The sequence below is a fragment of the Oryctolagus cuniculus genome, chromosome 1 (genome assembly GCF_964237555.1).
Source record: "Oryctolagus cuniculus chromosome 1, mOryCun1.1, whole genome shotgun sequence".
Taxonomy (NCBI): Eukaryota; Metazoa; Chordata; class Mammalia; order Lagomorpha; family Leporidae; genus Oryctolagus; species Oryctolagus cuniculus.
The window spans coordinates 192,911,106-192,929,660 of record NC_091432.1 but is presented as its reverse complement, the minus strand read 5'-3'; the positions used below and the strand labels follow the sequence as shown (position 1 = coordinate 192,929,660).

Here is an 18,555-nt window from a genome sequence, read left to right as displayed (position 1 = left end):
TCCTAGGTCATAGCAGAGAGCTAGATCAGAAGTGGAGCAGCTGGGACTCGAACTGGGGCCCATATGGGATGCCAGCACTGCAGGCGGTGGCTTTACCCGCTACACTGCAGCAATGGCCCCTTTTTAAAATTTTTTTAAAAATTTATTTGAGTGTTCTTTCTTAATCTGAATCAAATTTCTCCTAAAACTGCATGATAACTGACATGTGATATGCTCAGTATTTCACCATGGTATATATTCTTTGCAAAGTAAGATGAATTTTGCAAGAAGGAAAAATGGCCATCTTATGAAGGCTGTTTGTCTATGACAACCAGTTTTCTCTGTGAGAAGCACAAGAAATCGTCTTTCTTTTGAGATAAGAGATAATTATAAGCCCGTGTCTCTGAGAGACTTATGTAATAGTCGTGATCAGATATATGCTGCAAAGAAAAATACTAGACCCCACCACTACCACTTCACTACTAGAATCTGTTAGCAAGAAGAGCTGCAGGTGGTTGTACACTCCTCACCTGGGTAGATGTGACCCTTGTAAAGGACCAGGAGTTTTAAGACTGTGGTGGTAGACCTTGTTCTGTTAGGTGTAGTCTACTGACATCTAGTTAGTGGAGAGATCTCCATATGGTGAAGCCTTTGTTAGGCATTCTGACAATTTTATATTTGGTAGAAGATTTGTGAAAACTTTTAGTGTACCTAGAAAAAGCCTTGTACATGGAAATACGCTTCTTTTTAATTTTGGTTTCTGGGATATTTTAGAGAGTGTTAATTCTTCATAAAGGGACTATTATGTTTTTCATATTGTGAAACTAAGATTTTTGGCATCATAAAAAGACACTGAAATCTGTGAATAAACAGAAATTTAAAGAGAAGAATGCTTATTACCCTACCATGTAGCTGCCAGGTACTCATTAAATATTAAAGTCAAAAAATTAAGTAGAATATGATTAATTTCTACATAAAAAGACTGCAAATAGAACTTTGGTCATGCCTAAACCTAAAAGAGAATAATTTTAAAAATGAAGAATAAGAACTATTCTCATAAACTTTACATCACTACTATGGCTGCTATAAAGTGTCATTGTGACACAATATCCATCAAAATGTTATGTATGGCAAATATAAGACTTATTTAAAACTAGGGTATCTTTTTTTACTTTTGACAGGCAGAGTGGACAGTGAGAGAGACAGAGAGAAAGGTCTTCCTTTTCCATTGGTTTACCTTCCAATGGCCGCTGCGGCCAGCGTGCTGCAGCTGGCACACCACGCTGATCCAAAGGGAGGAGCCAGATGCTTCTCCTGGTCTCCCATGCAGGTGTAGGACCCAAGCACTTGGACCATCCTCCACCGCACTCCCAGGCCACAGCAGAGAGCTGGACTGGAAGAGGGGCAACCAGGACAGAATTTGGCACCCTGAGCGGTACTAGAACCCGGTGTGTCAACTCCGCAGGCAGGGGATTAGCCTATTGAGCCTAGGGCATCTCTTATGTTTAATGAAATAAGCCAGTCCAAAAAATACAAATAACATATATTTTCTCTGATTTGTAGTAACTAATATACACAGTATAAAAATGTAATGTATATGAGTAAAATTGATACTTTGAGCTTTGACTATTATTTATAGCCCTTGTTTATATTCCTAAAGAGCATGTGGTTTTTCTCCTTACTACTTATTGAATTCTTATTTAGTTGAGGATTAAGTTTGTGATTATAAAGTGAATGGAAATTATGTCATTGCAAAAATTAAAGAAAAATAGTAAAGAAAGGATGACAGAGGGTGGAACAAGGGAGGGAGGGAGGGTAGGGTAAGTGTCATTATATTCTTAAAACTGCATATATGGAATACATAAAATTTTTTTCTCTACATGATTTTTAAAAAACTTTTAAAAGGGAAAACTTTAGGATACCTCTTCTATAATATTCTGATAATTTTAGTTTTGCAATTTATTTGGTCTAGGAGCAAGACTCTTAGACTAATGATTTATAAAAATATCTAGAAATTACACATTAGTACATTTTTACTCCAACTGAATCCCAGCTACAGACAGTTAAAATGACTTGCTTCTGTCAGGATTTGTTTCTGCCAGAGACTGGTAATTGAAACTGATTAACCATTGAGCCAGTGCTCATACTCTCATTTTTCCTTGGAAACATAGTAACTACAACAAATGCACTGATTAGATGTGTATAAAATAGGAGTACATTTACTTACACTCTGTTGATAATTACATAGCTATCACAGTCAAATATGATGTATCCTCATGGAGTTCAAGGAAATTTTGACATCTGTTATTTCCAATTTGGTGCTCTCTAGGAAACAAAGGCTTAGATATGACTTCAAATATTATTCCTGTCTCCTTTAACACTGGATAACTGGACCTATGAAAATGTTGCTCATATCTTTGTGATGAATGGGTATTCCCTTACTATGGGGTAGAAGATTCTATATATGCTCCTCAAATTAAACTTGTTAGATATATTGTTTCAATCTTCTATAGCTTTCCTATTATTAGTGCATGTTCAGAAAAGATAGCATTATTAGTGGTAAACTGGGCATTTATTTTTATACTTTTGATCTACTACAGGTTCCTTATACCTCCCAAGCCCCTTTTCTGTTTTTTTTTTTTTTCCTATTGCTTGCAAGTGCAACAATCTATCTTGCTTGAAAATGAGAACCCTGTGTGATTCAGCCTTTGGAATCAAGAATATATTGTGGAAGAGAGTTTTGAAGTAAAATGCAAGAAATGCAATCTTAATTATCTTCTTTCACTGCTAAGGGCAATGAAAATTCTGTTACTGTCAGTGTATAGACAGCTGGTTGGCAGTGACACTCAATTATGAAATAGAAAATTAAATTATCCTCTATAACAACCATGATCAAAGAGCTGATTGAACAAAAAAAATTGGGGGAGTGGAATCGTTTCTGTCGCTGCACTAGAATTGCACAATAGGCAAAAGTAATCAAAGAAATAAAGCATGGGGCAGCTGTTCCTGTGAGTAATGAACAATTTAAATGGCAAGGTCGAATGTTTAATATTTGTTTCCTCCATAGCTGAATACAGGACTGTGATATCACTTTAAAGTCTGGTATTTCTAGCAGCACTGAGGATAAGGTAGCTATCCATTCAGCTCAAGATTCGGCCCTACAGGTTTCCAAATGGCTGTGACAATTTACTTCCCTGACTCTCCTGGTCTCTCATGTGAAAGTCAGTACAAAAATGTGAGAGATGCAAAGTGGAATACAGATACATGGGGAATTTCAAAACCATGGTTCATCAAAACCTTCAACCTTGCTGAGTCTCCCCCACCACCTAACACAGACTATTTATCATCCATCTGATGTTTTCTGTTTTTCTTTAATGTGTCTTAGTACACTCAAAGTTACCCACATTTCAAGATAACACCATTTGCTTATACATCCAACGGCCCAGTAACAGACTTCTAAAATGTCTTTCCAAGACCTGAACCAATTTTTGATTCTTTAGTTTCTTTCTTTCTTTTTCATTTTTTTAAAATATGTATTTATTTGAAAGGCAGAGTTAAGAGGAGGCAGAGGCAGAGAGAGAGGTCTTCCACCCACTGGTTCACTCCCCAAATGGCCACACTGGACAGAGCTACGCTGATTGGAAGCCAGGAGCCTGGAGCTTCTTCTGGGTCTACCACATGGAGGCAGGGGCCCAAGGACTTTGGCCCTCTTCCACTGCTTTCCCAGGCCATAGCAGAGAGCTAGAACGAAAATGGAACAGCAAGGACTCGAACCGGTGCCTTTACGCACTATACCACAGCACAAGCCCCTCGTTAGTTTCTTTAATGAAGTAGAATTTCGGTATACTTAAGAAAAAACATATAGTACAATCATTTACCAAAATATACATATAGTGCAAATCTTTACCAAAATTACCTGTTGCCATTATTAATTTTCTTATGTATTTAGATTTTTGGAATCTGGCTGATATTAACAATATAATCTGGGGGCTTACATCCCATATTCTTTATCACTATACATGTGAGTTTATAGAGGTGAGGTTATCGCTAGCCATCATGTTCTTGTTTTTCAATCAATCCCATCCAGAATATAGATACCCCTACCCCCTGTCAACACTGTGAATCAGCAAGAAGTAGTCAGAAAAAAAGAAACCAGGGTACCTGATCTCTTTATCTATACTCAGAGTCAAGATTGATGGAACAAGGACATAAGCCTCAGCCATTCTAGCTCCTTGCTGGAAAGTACAATCAGAATTTATCCCATACCCTTGCATCTTTTGAAATTCAGAATTTACCCCTTCTCCTTGCATCCTTTCAAGAGATAATTTCAATCTCACTGTATTGTTTCCTACCCCACCACCTGCATCCTTTTTCAGGTTTGAAAGCCTGTATGAAACTTGAAAAACCTGTATGGAGAGACTCACCCTCAACTCCTGCCCACCAGTCCACCACTCACTTCCAGACCCTTAGCCCACACTAAGCTATATAAGGCTCAGGCCCCTGGAGGACTGCGCCCTCTGCCACATGTTCGGTCTCTAAGTTTGTTAGCAGCTGGCCACCTATGCAAATAAATCATTTTGGCTGTGGGTTCATATCCTGTTTCCTCTTTGTTCTGTGCCTCTTTTCTTTATGCAATTGATCAACATAGCCCTAATATGAATATGCTCACCATACCTCCAGTTGAATACCCAATATATCCAATGTTGATCAAGTTTTTGAATGTATACTCAGAAACTATTAGTACCCAGAAGCATCTCCATACTGGTTCTCTAATTGTTGGAATAGTGGCTACTGTTAACAAAAACTGCCATGCAAAAATCCTTATTTCTTTTCTCTCTTTCCTAATACATCAAAAGAAAAACATTGCTGAAAGAGCATTAAAGAAATTAATGCTACCATCAAAAACTTGAAACATACATAATAAAGTAATGTTACCTATCACTCCCCATTTTATTCATCATCTTGTTGATAGAGAAATATGCCAAATATCTATTGATCTGGAGGATGATTTTTCTCCCTATTGCAAGTAATGGTTTAATGTAACCCTTTTATTTTTTTAAACTTAGCAGAAATCTCCATCTTGCCTCAGCTCTCTATCTTTGTAGCATTTCATAGAATGCAGGAACCTCAATTGTCTTGCCATCCAAGGAGCTCCACCCTAAGTCATCTAGATTGATGATCCCCTGCTAACAGGACCTATATACTCCGGATGCCTTAGTAAGGCATATGCCTTAGTAAGACATATGTGTACTGATGACTGGGAGAGGAACTTTCAAAAACAATGACAAAAATAGAGTATTTTATAGGTCATAGAACAAAAGAAGTATACAAAAATCCAAATAGATCTAAATAGTGCAGAAAAAGCACTTCTCTTACAGTAGATTGAAAAGTAACAAATGTGGAAGAAATGATGGAAATAGGAAGTCATCACCTGATGTGCATTTTCTTATTAATTGTTTTAGACAAGACTCATCAAAATGTAGGCAAAAATATGTAGAGAAACAATTATTTATAAGATATCTTCATAAGACACTTATTAATTACTGTGGGACACAGAATAGAGAAATCTGTCAAACAAAACCACATGGAATGATCAAATTAACAATACAATTAGTGGAAAAAGTCAACATGGAGAGCCTCCTGCCATGATTTCCACAAAAATGCACAACAAGATTTTAATCATGATGAAAATCAAGCAAACATAAATTAGGAGCAATCTAATAAGTGAAAAGTCACAGCTTTTTCAAATTCTTAAGAATATAAAAGACCAATTGAGTAACTAAATGTATTATGTGACCCTAGATTAAGTCCTGACAAAGAAAAAACAATGGTTTCTTGCTTTAAAAAGAAGACATTGATAGGACAACTGGAGAAATTTACATAAAGTATATTGTTTTAATAATGATACTATGTTGACATAGTTCCCTAGCCCTGATAATTTTACTTTGTAAGAAAATATGTGTTTTTTCTCTGGCCTCAGAATCAGCCCTAAAGGCATTCGGATCCGGCTGAAAAGCCCATGAGAGTATTTCAGGCATGGAAAGCCAAGACACTCTGGCAAAAAAAAAAAAAAGACCTAAATGAAAGATCTCTGTGAGTGAGATCCCAGTGGAAAGAACAGGTCTCTAAAGAAGGAGGTACCTTTCTCTGAAGGGAGGAGAGAACCTCCACTTTGACTGTGACCTTGTCTAAACAAGGTAAGAGTCGGGGAACTCAAAAGGCTTCCATAGCCTTGGAAACTCATAACTGGAGCATAGGGAGATTACTGATGCCATAAACAGGAGTGTCAATTTGTAAAGTCAACAACAGGAGTCACTGTGCACTTACTCCTCATGTAGGATCTCTGTCCTTAATGTGCTGTACTTAGAGATTTAATGCTATAACGAGTGCTCAAACAGTATATTTCACTTTGTGTTTCTATGTGGGTGCAAACTGTTGAAATCTTTACTTAATGTATACTAAACTGCTCTTCTGTATATAAAGAAAATTGAAAATGAATGTTGATATGAATGGAAGGGGTGAGAGAGCGGGAAAGGGGAGGGTTGCGTGTGGGAGGGAAGTCATCGGGGGGATGTGGGGGAAGCCAATGTAGTCCATAAGCTGTACTTTGGAAATCTATATTCATTAAATAAAAGTTAAAAAAAGAAAATATGTGTTTTTAGGAATTCTGAAGCATTTAGATGCAAAAAATAAGGTATCACATCTGAATATTTCCTTCAAGCTTCCAAAAGAGAATGCACACGCACACACACACACAGAATGTACCCATGTGGTCTAATAATGTACACAATATATTGTGTAGATGTAAGTACATATGTATATAATATGTATGTATAATTATACAAACATGCCGGGACAGGGAGAATGAAAAATTTTAACTGCAAAGTGTTAATATTTTGAGAAATTCATATAAGACTTTAAGGGAGGAGCTGTTGCTGTGGTGTAGTAGGCTAAGCCTCTGCCTGCAGCGCTGGCATCCTTCTGTCCATATGCCCCCTCTCTGATTCAGCTCTTTGCTTAAGGCCCCAGGAAAGCGGTAGAGGACAGCCCAAGTGCTTGGGCACCTGCACCTGCGTGGGAGAGCTGGAAGAAGTTCCTGGCTCCTAGCTTCAGATCTGTCCAGATTCAGCCTTTGTGGCCATTTGAGGAGTGAGCCAGAGGATGGAAGACCTTTCTCCCTGTCTCTCTCTCTCTCTCTCTGTAACTCTACCTCTCAAATAAACAAATAAAATATTTTAAGAAAAACTTTAAGAGAATTTATTGTACCACATTTGGAATATTTCATAATTCTTGAATCATTTCAAAGTACAAAGTTAAAAAAAAAAAAAAAAAGCCAGCGGAACTGCCATCTTGTGAAAAGCTGGGGAATCCAACAGTTCATTCTAAAGAATTTACTCCTAAGAGGGACAATTTGCTGCATATTATCACTAACAAAGAAACACTGATTTTGTTTCTGATTGCCTGAAATTAAGAACACCAACTGATATAGCAATCTAGAGGCAACAACTAAAGACCAGATGAGACCAGTTACAGAAAAGCAAGGAAGAAAAGCAGCAGCATCAAAACAACAAATTGTGGTCTCACGTACATATCCTTGGTCTTCACAGCTAAAACATGCCCATTAATGACCACTAGTTATAACTTCATCTCAAATTGTTTACCACCCCACAAATAACACATTTGGTATTTATTATACACATTTATTATGTTCCAATCTTTGTATTAAGTCTTAACAGACTCATAAACAATAAAGACAAACTTCCCATTATAAATAGATTATTTCATAGGGAATACTGGCAATATTTCTATGATGAGTACTATAAAGTAGACAAAAGTGAGCAATAAAAAGGTTTAGATTAACCTATTACAATTTCGAGAGACAGAAGATTTTAGACAAAGTGACTTTAATTTGAGATTAGATAAATAAAGTCTTGTGTATTTGTAGAATATTCTTACACAATGGGTTTCTTCATAAGTCTTGATTTAAGCAGTGCAAAGCTTTCAACTTCCTTCCTTTAGACTGCTTTTGTTATTTTTGGATTTTATATTTCTGCATAAACTTTAGGATCATATGTTTTTCAGTTCCTTCTCAAAACAAACTCTGCTGGGATTTAGATTGTGGTTGCTCCCTTTGGGGAGCAGAAATTTTTTTAATATTGAGATTTCTAACAGCAAATGTGGCACATCTTTCCATTTAATTGCATATTTTTTAGTTTCCTTCAGTTATGTATTACTATGTTCAGTGTAAAGCTCTTATATGTATTTTGTTAAATAAATATCTACATAATTCATGTTTTGAAAATAATAAAAATGCTGGTATTTAAAAACATACATTTTCAAATCATTGAATGCTTTTTAGAAACAGTTGATTTCTACTGCTCAAGGTGTAGACATCTTCAGAAACATATCACTCCCACCAAACAATGAGAATAAGTCATATTTTATACAAGATTATAAATTTTTAGATCTCAACTGTTTATAGTTGCAAGACAATCCGGTAAATTTAAGTAGAGGCAGACAGAGAAATAAGGAACATCACATGGAGGTAAACAATGATAAGATCTATCACTTCTTATGAAAATGATTGGAAACTGAAAACAAAGTATGTATTTATATAGAAAGATAATATACACTTGGTCAAAGTAGCCCTTAAAAATGAAGGTGAGTTGTCTTCTGGCTTCTATTTTAGATGTAGAGAACTGAAAAGAGCTTTGCACTCACACATATAACCACAGTTCTGTATAATCTAAACAGTCACATTTCTTGAACTCATGAAAGATTTACTGGTTCCAGGACAGCCAACTAGCCTGAAATCTAAGGAAGGCAAGTCCACGCAAAGAGAGACAAGACACCAGCGGTTACTTCCCTGGGGCAGATAACAGAGACCACATAAAATGCCAATAAGAATTCAGGTTTGGGGCAGGCATTTGGCACAGTGGTTAAGAGGTACGCATCCCACACTGGAGTACCTGAGTTTAATTTCAAGCTCTGGCTCCTGACTCCAGCATGCAGCCAGCGCCACGTCTAGTAGTAGCAGTGATAATTCAATTAGTTGGGAGTCCTGAATTGTTTTCTCAGCTCCTGACCTTGGCACTGGCCCAGGTTGTGGTGGACATTAGAAGAGTGAACCACAGACACAAGGGACATTTTCAGCTACTGGTAGATCCTTCATCAATTTAATCCAGTGCTCAAAAGAATGGTCAGGGACAGGGTGACAATCTTGAGAAAGATTCCTGGGGAAGGGGAACAGCGACTGGTATTAGAAAAATTTCATAAATTCTCTTCTCTCTCCAGGGAACAAAAGGCTTAAGATCCTGGAGAAGGGGGACACAAGCACACTCTCTCTCACTTAGGGTAAAAAAGAAGACCCAAACACTAGAACAAAATGTTCCTCACCTGATTTAATGGATAAACTATGTTACAGGCACACAGTGGCCTATTTCTCAGCAATAAAAAGAATAAAGTATTAATAAAGCCAAAAAATGAATGCATCTAAAATGATTTATAAGTGAAGAAACCAGACTTTAAAAGGTACATGCTGTGTTTCCATTTATATGATATTCTGTAAAGGCAAAACTATGGATTAGAAAATAGATCAGTGATTTCCTGGATTCTTATGGGTAATTATGGGAGGCAATGGGATTGTTCAGTATTTTGATTATAGTGGTGGTCAAACACCTGTGAGTGACTGTCAAAACTCACAGAAAGGTAGGGCAATTAAAAATATTTTTTATTGTATGAGTCACCTTATTGTAAAAGTTGATAAAAGAAAACAAAATAATGAAAGTGAAAGAAATACAATTTTTGAATGGACAAAAAATAATTCACTTTGTTATTCACTACTAAAAGAAGTACTAAATCAAGTAATATAGACTAATAGGATATAGAATGTTTTCTGCATATTTACCAGAAATCCTGTGCACTAGCTACGTTTGTTTATTAATTCTAACACTTTTAGCTTTTTGTAGAATGCTTACAAACATGACATTTTTGTAAATTTGAACAGAGCCTTGATTTCCTTACAATTAATCATTTGACACCTAGAATGAATGCCAACATCATTAGGCTTTAGAAAACAGTCAATTTTAAGAATTAAAATAAATAAAAATAATTGTTCCAGTGAACACAATGTCACACATAACAAGTGACAGGAATACCTTGTAATTCAATTTAGCATTATAATTTACTCTGGTAGAAATTCACCTTTAAGTATGTTAATAAACAATGAAGAAATTGATATTTATTCCATTTTCCTCCTCCAATTTTTATTGCCTCATTTAAAATATGTGTCAGGACCAAAGTATATTTTCAGATTATTTCAGCTGCACTAAGAAATTATCTATGCAACTAAATATTACATATTCTTCTTTGACAGTCTTAGAGTTCCCTAATCTCACCTACCTTGAAAATGCATCAACAAGGATGGTGTTACTAGAATTTATCCATTTTCTCTTGAGACATTAAAAGGTTCATTAAAAAATTATTTTACTTTAAGTGAAAAATAATTTATTTTAATGAAAAATTATATAAAAACTCTACCTACACTAGAAAGGTTATTTGAAGTTTCCAGCTGGATTATTAGCACTGCAAAGTGCTAGACATACCTGCTACTTAAAACCAAGGTATCTCAAAGCTGGAAGATTCTGTTAGTTTAATTCCCAACTGAGGGTTGTAGCAAACTACTCAATAAAAATTCATCATTATGGCGTTTCTTATTTTTTAAGGCTTTAGACACTCCAGCTCCACTTTTTAAGCATAACTGCTATACTTAAACCAACTGTGTCTATAACAGGCATCCTCTCATTAGTCCTAGTTTAGTTCTTAACAAACCCTCAGAACATAGCTCTTTCACAATCCTAACACCAAACATAGCCATTACCCTATTTGTAAATAGTATGTTTTTCTAAAGAAAAACATGGGGGGAGGGTGCCAGTATTGTAGCATAGCAGATTAAGCCACCATTTGTGATGCCGCATCACACATATGGACACCTCACATATGGACACCAGTGTGAGACTTAGCTGCTCCACTTCCCATCCTGCTCCATGTTAATCAGCCTGGAAAAGCAGTGGAAGATGGCCAAGTGCTTGGGACCCTGCACGCATGTGGGAGACCCAGAAGAAGCTTGCAGCTCCTAGCTTTGATCTGGCCTAGCCCCGGCTATTGGGGCTATGAGTAAACCAGAGGACAGAAGACCTCCCTCTCCCTCTCCCTCTTTCTCTCTCTCTCTCTCCCTCCCTCCCTTTCTCTGTAACTGTGCCCTTCAAATAAATAAAAAATCTTTTTGTTTTAAATAAAAACATGTACTTCTCAACTTTGAAATATATGGAAAAGAAGAAAGACAATCAAAACAACTAACCTGTCATTGTGCCAATTAGTGAGATCCACTCAATATTTTAATGCATTGTAATATATTTATTTCCAAACTTTATTTCTACACATATTTTCATGGAATCTGAATCGTATTGTATGTTATTATATGCATCTTTCATGAATATGGTTATTTTTCCACATCATTTAATAGCTCTTTAATGGTAGCATACTTTATTGTGTGTAATATAGTGTGTGTGTTTTGTGGCATTTTTTATTTTAACATTATCTGATTTTCAATTATTTAATTGGTTTAAATTTTATGATTACACATTATCTCAATACCCATATGGTTATTTTTTCCAATTCAATTTGCTTTAAACCCTACTTCTCTTACGTGCACACCACATACTTTAATTTTCTTACACTAGTCATCTCTTCCATGTTAACACTTTGAACACTGCTGATTATATAGTAAGAAAATATTCAATCCAATTCTTAATTCATTTAACTCAGTTATTCCATATGTTCTATATTTCCAGCAGACTTCTGGTATCTGCAGCCTGTGTTAGTAAAGTAACCAATCTAGGTTGTGCCTTCTGTCCTAAAATCACAACATTTTTCGCTACATCTCAACAATATTCAGCTCTGGCTTTATAGATGGGAGCCAGTCAACTAAAGATCAGCACTGTGATAAGACTACATAGCTCAGCATGCAGAACAATGCCTATGAAGTGCATTAAAGCACAGCAAGTAGGTTATTTGGTAATTTTTAAAAGGATTTATTTTTACTTATTTGAAAAGAAGAATGACAGGGGGGTGGAGAGAGAGAGAGAGAGGAAGAGATCTTTCATCTACCTTCCTTCTGCTGATTCACTCCCCAAATGGAGGTGCATTAGCAGAAGCCAGATCATAAACAGTGCAGTTGGAACTTGAGCCAGTCTTCCAATATGGGATGCCTGTGGAATTTTAGGTGAGGCTTAATCTGTTGCATCATAACATTGGCCTTTTTGGTTATTTTTAAACATACTCCTCCTGCCCTCACTCGAAAGTGATAAATTTATTATCCTGATAAACATTCTTTATGACAAGTTTCATCACAGAAGTAAAATATATAGGGGGATACTAAAAACAATCCTGTTAAGAGAAAATACTTACATAAAGAAAAGGAGAAATAACAACCCAGAAACTATCATCACAGAGAGCTTAAGCACAGAAGAGAAGATGAGATTGGCCAGTCTTGACAGAGCAGGTTTCTGCTCATTTGTTTCCTTTGTTCTGTTAAACACTGACTTTAAAATATTTTCAATCTTGTCAAAGGTCAGCCATTGGTTGGTCACCCTCCTCACTGTATCTTCATCCTCAAAGGCTCTTCTTACTTCTGTCTTGTAAAAAAAAACACTCAGAAAAAAAATGGACTTTCCTAATTGTCTACAATCTAGATATTTTCGAACTTTGTATTGAACATCTGTTCTAAAAACCAAGATCTGATCTGATGAGGAAGCCCAAAGTAGCCCAAACAGAAAAACCACATGGAGAACATGAAGGTGTTCTTACCAATAATTAAGATGAAGTCCCAGCTAACAAGCAGGTTCTAGGCCAGGTGTACAAGGGACTCTGCCTCCAGATGATTCCAATACCAGATGTTGAATCACCTCTAAGCTTCACATCTTCCAAGATAAGTTTTCAGACACAATGGAGCAGAGAAAGTTGTACCATTAAGCTAATTCCTGATCTACAGAAACCTTGGGATATTCTTTTTGAAATATTTGTTAAAGGAGCTGATAACATCTTCTTGCCAGCCTATTTCTCTCAACTGCAAGTTTTTTTTTCCTTTCTATCTGTCACCATAGTACACAGAATATGACCTGAAATGATGATGATGATGATGATGATGATGATGGTGGACGGTGATAGTATTGATGATGACAACGATGATGGTCAAAGTGGTGGCAACAATGATGATGATAACAGGAGACATAATAGCTGCCTTTCATTAAACTTTTCTTTATTTCACTTCTCTAATTGCTTCTCAAATAGTATCTCCTTTAATCTTTGTAACAAATCTTTGAGATATGTCTAATAACTCCTATTTCATTCCTTAGGAAATGGAGTCTTAAGAGAATTTACAACATTTAATACATTTATTAATGTAAACTAGTCCTTTTCAGAATGAAGCTTTCCTTCTATAATAAGTAATACATAACAAACAAGAATAAAATCTAACAAAATAATTCCTGATTATGTCAACTACTATGCAAAAGATTTAAAAAAAACTATAAAAGTTATATGATGGAAAGAAATGAGGGCAGAAGGAAGTGTGGGACTTATTGAGAAAGGATTGTCATGAGAAGCTCTTCTGAGAAAGTGATATTTGAGCTGAGAGCAACCAGGTGAAGGGCTAGGGGAAGTATGAGTTGGTACAAAATCATTGAACCAGCAAAGAGATTAGCCGATGTGTACAGAGAAATCAGGCTTTGGGATTAAAGTAAATTGGGAAACGATAGACCTAAATTTAGTGAAAAGGAGGGCAGGAAGGACTAATATTTTAAGATCTCATACTGAGAAGCTTGCTTTTATTCCAACGGAATCAGAAAGTGTCTGAATTGTTTTTCCAGAGAAGCACTGCAATTACGATTTTCATTTTCAATTGGTTACTGGATGCTATCGTATAAGGATCATTGTTCTTCTTTTTTTGTTTCCCATTAGATCTTCTTTAAGCAAGCATAATCTTATGTTCTTTTCCAGAACTATGCATTATTCTTCTTGCATACATCATTCCCTGTCTCTTTCACCATAAGATAACTTCCAATAATTATTTCTGCTAGACTAGCTCACACATAATTTCCCAATATCAAAGAGATACTTTTAAAGGCTTTAATGATCCCATTCTGCTTCTCTGGTCACACCTTTTTGATCAGTAATGCTTCCCTGACAGAAAACATTAAACCAGCCATAGATCCCCTTTCATTCTGGGGAATGCCATTCTGGTCACATTCTGCCATCCATTCACTCTGGAAGTATTTACTGAGAATTTAACTTGTGCCAGACCTTTCAAAGATAAGAGAGTGGAGAATAAAAGATGTGAATCCTACCCTATGACGTTTATCATCTTATATGAGAAAGAAAACATCTAAAATAACCCACATGTGCATAAACACATGCATAATCTTCTATTTGAGGAAAATAACAAAATACAATACAAGAATAACAAAAGATAACACATTTAAATAGTGGGGTAGGGTAAGAAATTGCATTCTTGAGGAGTCATATTTTAATTGAAAGAAGAACTTAAGGAAAGAACATTCTTTTTTTTAAATTTTTTTTTAAATTTTTTACAGGCAGAGTGGACAGAGAGAGAGAGAGAAAGGTCTTCCTTTTGCCATCAAAGAAATGGAAGTCAAAGCCACAGTAACTTGCCACTTTACACACATGAAGATGGCTATCAAAAAGAAGGACAAACTGATGAATTGGTAAAGAATTGGAATCTTCCTACACTGTTGGTGAGAATGTAAAATGTTGCAGCAACTTTGAACAAATATTTTGGCAATTTCTCAAAATATTAAATATGCTACTATATGACCTACTGATTCCCCTTTTAGGCATATACCCAAGAGAAATTAAAACATGTGTAAATGTAAGTTTGTACACAAATGTTAATATCCACAATTATCGGTTTTAACAAATGAATGAATAAAAACAATGTAGCATATTCCTAGCAATGTAATGTTACTTACTCATACACAAAAATGGAATGGGATAATGATTCATGCATCAACATGGATGAACTTTGAAAATATTATGCCAACTTGAAGCAGTTTGTTACAAAATACCACCTGCTATATTACTGCACTTATATGAAATGTCTAGAATGGGTAATAAAGTGAAAGAGTAAATTGACTAGTGTTTGCTTACACTTCCGGAGCGTAGAGGTGGAGACTGATTGCTAATAGGAGTAGGGTGAGCAGATGAAGATGTTCTAAAAGTGGATTGCAGTAATGGTTGTTGTATAAGTATATAAATATGCAAAACACCTTTGAACTTTATACTTTAAATGGAAGCAATTTTTTGGTATGTGAATTATACTCAATAAACCAATTATTTTCCTTTTATATAGATATAAATAATATAATAATTTTAAATTGTTTTTTTTTTTTAATTTGAAAGGCACATGCACACATATACAGACAGAGAGGGGGGAAAGAGAAAGAGATCTTCTGTCCACTCTCATTAGGTAAGGCTGAAGCGAGGATCCCCATCTTTGATGGCAATGGTGCTAAGCATCTTTTCCTCAACATCATTCTTTAAATGTTTTTTTGACCATTTCCATTCATTCTTTGGAGAAATTTCTATTGAATTCTTTTTGCATTTTGTAGCTGGTATATTTCCTTGATATTATGGAATTGCAAGAATTACAATTATGTCATAAATATAAATTCATTACTAGAAAAATATTTGAACATATTTACCCCTATTCAATTGTTTAATAAAAAGATGTATTTATTTATTTGAAAAGCAGAGCTAGAGAGAGAATGAATATACAGTTAGCTGGTTCACTACCCAAGTAGCTACAATAGCCAGGGCTGGGCTGGACTGGGCCAAAGCCAGGAGTCTGCTCTCCCAAATTGGTGCAGGGGTCTAAGTACTCTACCACTACCTTCCAAGGCACACTAGCAGGGACCTGGATTGGAAGAGGAGCATCTGGGACTCAAACTGGTGCTCATATGGGATAGTGGTATCACAGGCACAATAGCTTAGATCATTGCCCACAACACGCGCCCCTCATAGGAACTTTTTAATTTAATGTTTCATTTGTTTTCAGTGAAAATTAAGATAACTTGCTGACATCATAAGTGTTTTAGATAGGATAACTGACAGGGATTTGCTAGGTTAAGTAGAGCTAATTTGGGGATGCTTATCAGGAACGGAAAATGCTGAGGCCTCTGAAAGTTTGCTTTTTTCCTACCTGAACAGCTATGAGACATAACTCTGATACCATTCCATCATTTTAAAGGGAAAAAAAAAATCTAATTTCAACCTAATCAATTTCTCACGAAGAGTTCCATTTCTGTCTTCCTAGCATCTCACATGATTACTGCATCATATTGTAGTACAAATAATAACATTAGTTACCATATGCAGTGCCAGGCACTGTTCAAAACACTTTATTTATAGAACATATTTAAAGCTTAGGTAAAAAATATTAGGTAAATAGTGTTTGTATCATTATACAAATGGAGACATAGGAGGTCAGTCGACAGCAGCTTTTATCTAGGCAGAAAGTGTTTGAGGTGGGATTGAACTTAAACCTATCTAACTTTAAAAGTTAAACTTTTAATAGTGTTTAAAATAGCTTCCCATAGGGGCCAGCACTGTGGGACAGCAGGTTAATGCCCTGGCCTGAAGCGCCAGCATCCCAAGTGGGCACTGGTTCTAGTCCCAGCTGCTCCTTTTCCGATCTAGCTCTCTGCTGTGGCCTGGGAAAGGAGTAGAAGATGGCCCAAGTCCTTGGGCCCCTGCACCCGCGTGGGAGTCCCTGAAGAAGCTCCTGGCTCCTGGCTTTGGATCGGCACAGCTCCGGCTGTTGCGGCCAATTGGGGAGTGAACCAGTGGATGGAAAACCTCTCTCTCTCTGTCTCTGTCTCTCTCTCTCTCTCTCTCTGCCTCTCCTCTCTCTGTGTAACTCTGATTTTCAAATAGAAATAAATAAATCTTTAAAAAAAAACTTTTACACCAAATGCATTTTGCTAAATAATGTCTCCTTTGCAGTTAATTACCCTGAGAAAAAAATTTTTTAAATAAATATACAAATACAAATAACAATGAAAACAAAATTAGTTCCTAGATAAAAATTTAAAATGATGGTCATGGGAGTCCAGGGATTTTAAAAGTTCCAGTTTTCTTTCTTCTCTTTGTCCAGATCATGACTGCCACAGACCACAAGGCTGGTACAAACCCATCAGCCAAATCCTAGAATCTGAGCCATTTGCTTCTGCTATTCTCACAAACTGTCTATTAACCTCAGTCTGGTGTAACCACTTATTGATTAGTGTGAACTTAGTGGAGTTCAAGCTTTTATTTTTTCCAACACTTCCATCACCCCTGCTGTGTGAAACCCTTCTTCACTTCCTTTTAACAACTGAAGTGGCTGTGAGAACATCTCTTGCAGATTTTGAAGTACAGAGAAGATAATAGACCACAAGCAGCAGATGCTGTGCTTTGAAATCCATTATTCTATCATGTTTATTCTGAGGCCAGGCTTCCCACAGGCTGTTCAAGCCAATGACTGAGGGCAGCAGGGATATTAAAGCAAGTCCTTTCCTGGGAGACAGGGTACTCATGGTAATCAACTTGGCTAGAGGGCTTCCCGAGTACCTTGCTGAGCCTTGCCCAGGCTTCCTAACTGACTGTGACACTGCCACCCAGTCTTCACCAGGAGTCACTTCTGCATTGTCATTTGACACCCTTCCAGGCTTCTGCATTTTCTCTCACAGGTGCTTCCCATAATAAAATCTTCACTCATTTCATCACGTTAGCTTCTGTTTGTTCAAAGCCTGCTATTAATGCAGCTGCATATTAGACATATTCCTTTAATTCCAGCCACTTTTAAGTACCAAGATTTTTAGAGCTGCATACATCTTCACTCTTCTATAATATTTAAAATTTGTCTCTTTCACTTCAGCCTTCTGTGAAAGAGGCTGGAGTAATGAGGGTGTGTATTACATTAGATCTCAGTTTACTTTCAGAACCCCCTTTTGGCTGCTACCCATCCTCTCTTTAAATATTTACTGTTAAGTCAACACTCCCATTTTTTGCAAATGTGGCTTAGGAACAGGTTCCTAAGGGACTAACAGTTCCCTGAGGGACTTCACTAGAGACCCCTCCACGGCAAAGTTCTCTCTTAAGAGCCCACTGGTTCTAGTTTAACGTTTTTCACTCTGCTACAGCTTCATTCTCTGTTGATAGAACAATTCACTCAGAAGGAACCTTGTGGGAGCAGTGGGAAGTGGGGACGGTAGTGTCCATTTAGTGCAGAAGTTGGGCCTCCTCTTGACAACGTGCGAATAGCGTATCAGAGTACTTGGGTTTGCGTTCCGGCTGTACTCTGCACTCCAGCTTCCATCTAATGTACACACTGGAAGGTAGGGGATGATGGCTCAAGTACATGAGCCATGTCCATGACACCTCCATGGGACACCTTGATTGAGCTCCCATCTCCTGGCTTTGGCCTGGCCCAACTTGGATCTTGTAAGCATTTGAGGAGTG

At 36.7% G+C, this 18,555-nt stretch overlaps 1 long non-coding RNA gene across 1 annotated transcript in view; it reads right to left on the bottom strand.

The window, feature by feature from the left end:
* Positions 1-18,555, bottom strand: part of LOC127493551 (uncharacterized) — a 35,986-nt gene that overhangs the window by 3,545 nt on the left and 13,886 nt on the right. Inside the window, exon 3 of the long non-coding RNA XR_011384271.1 lies at positions 2,207-2,304. This is a non-coding gene — a long non-coding RNA (uncharacterized lncRNA). The remainder of the gene's footprint in view (positions 1-2,206; positions 2,305-18,555) is intronic.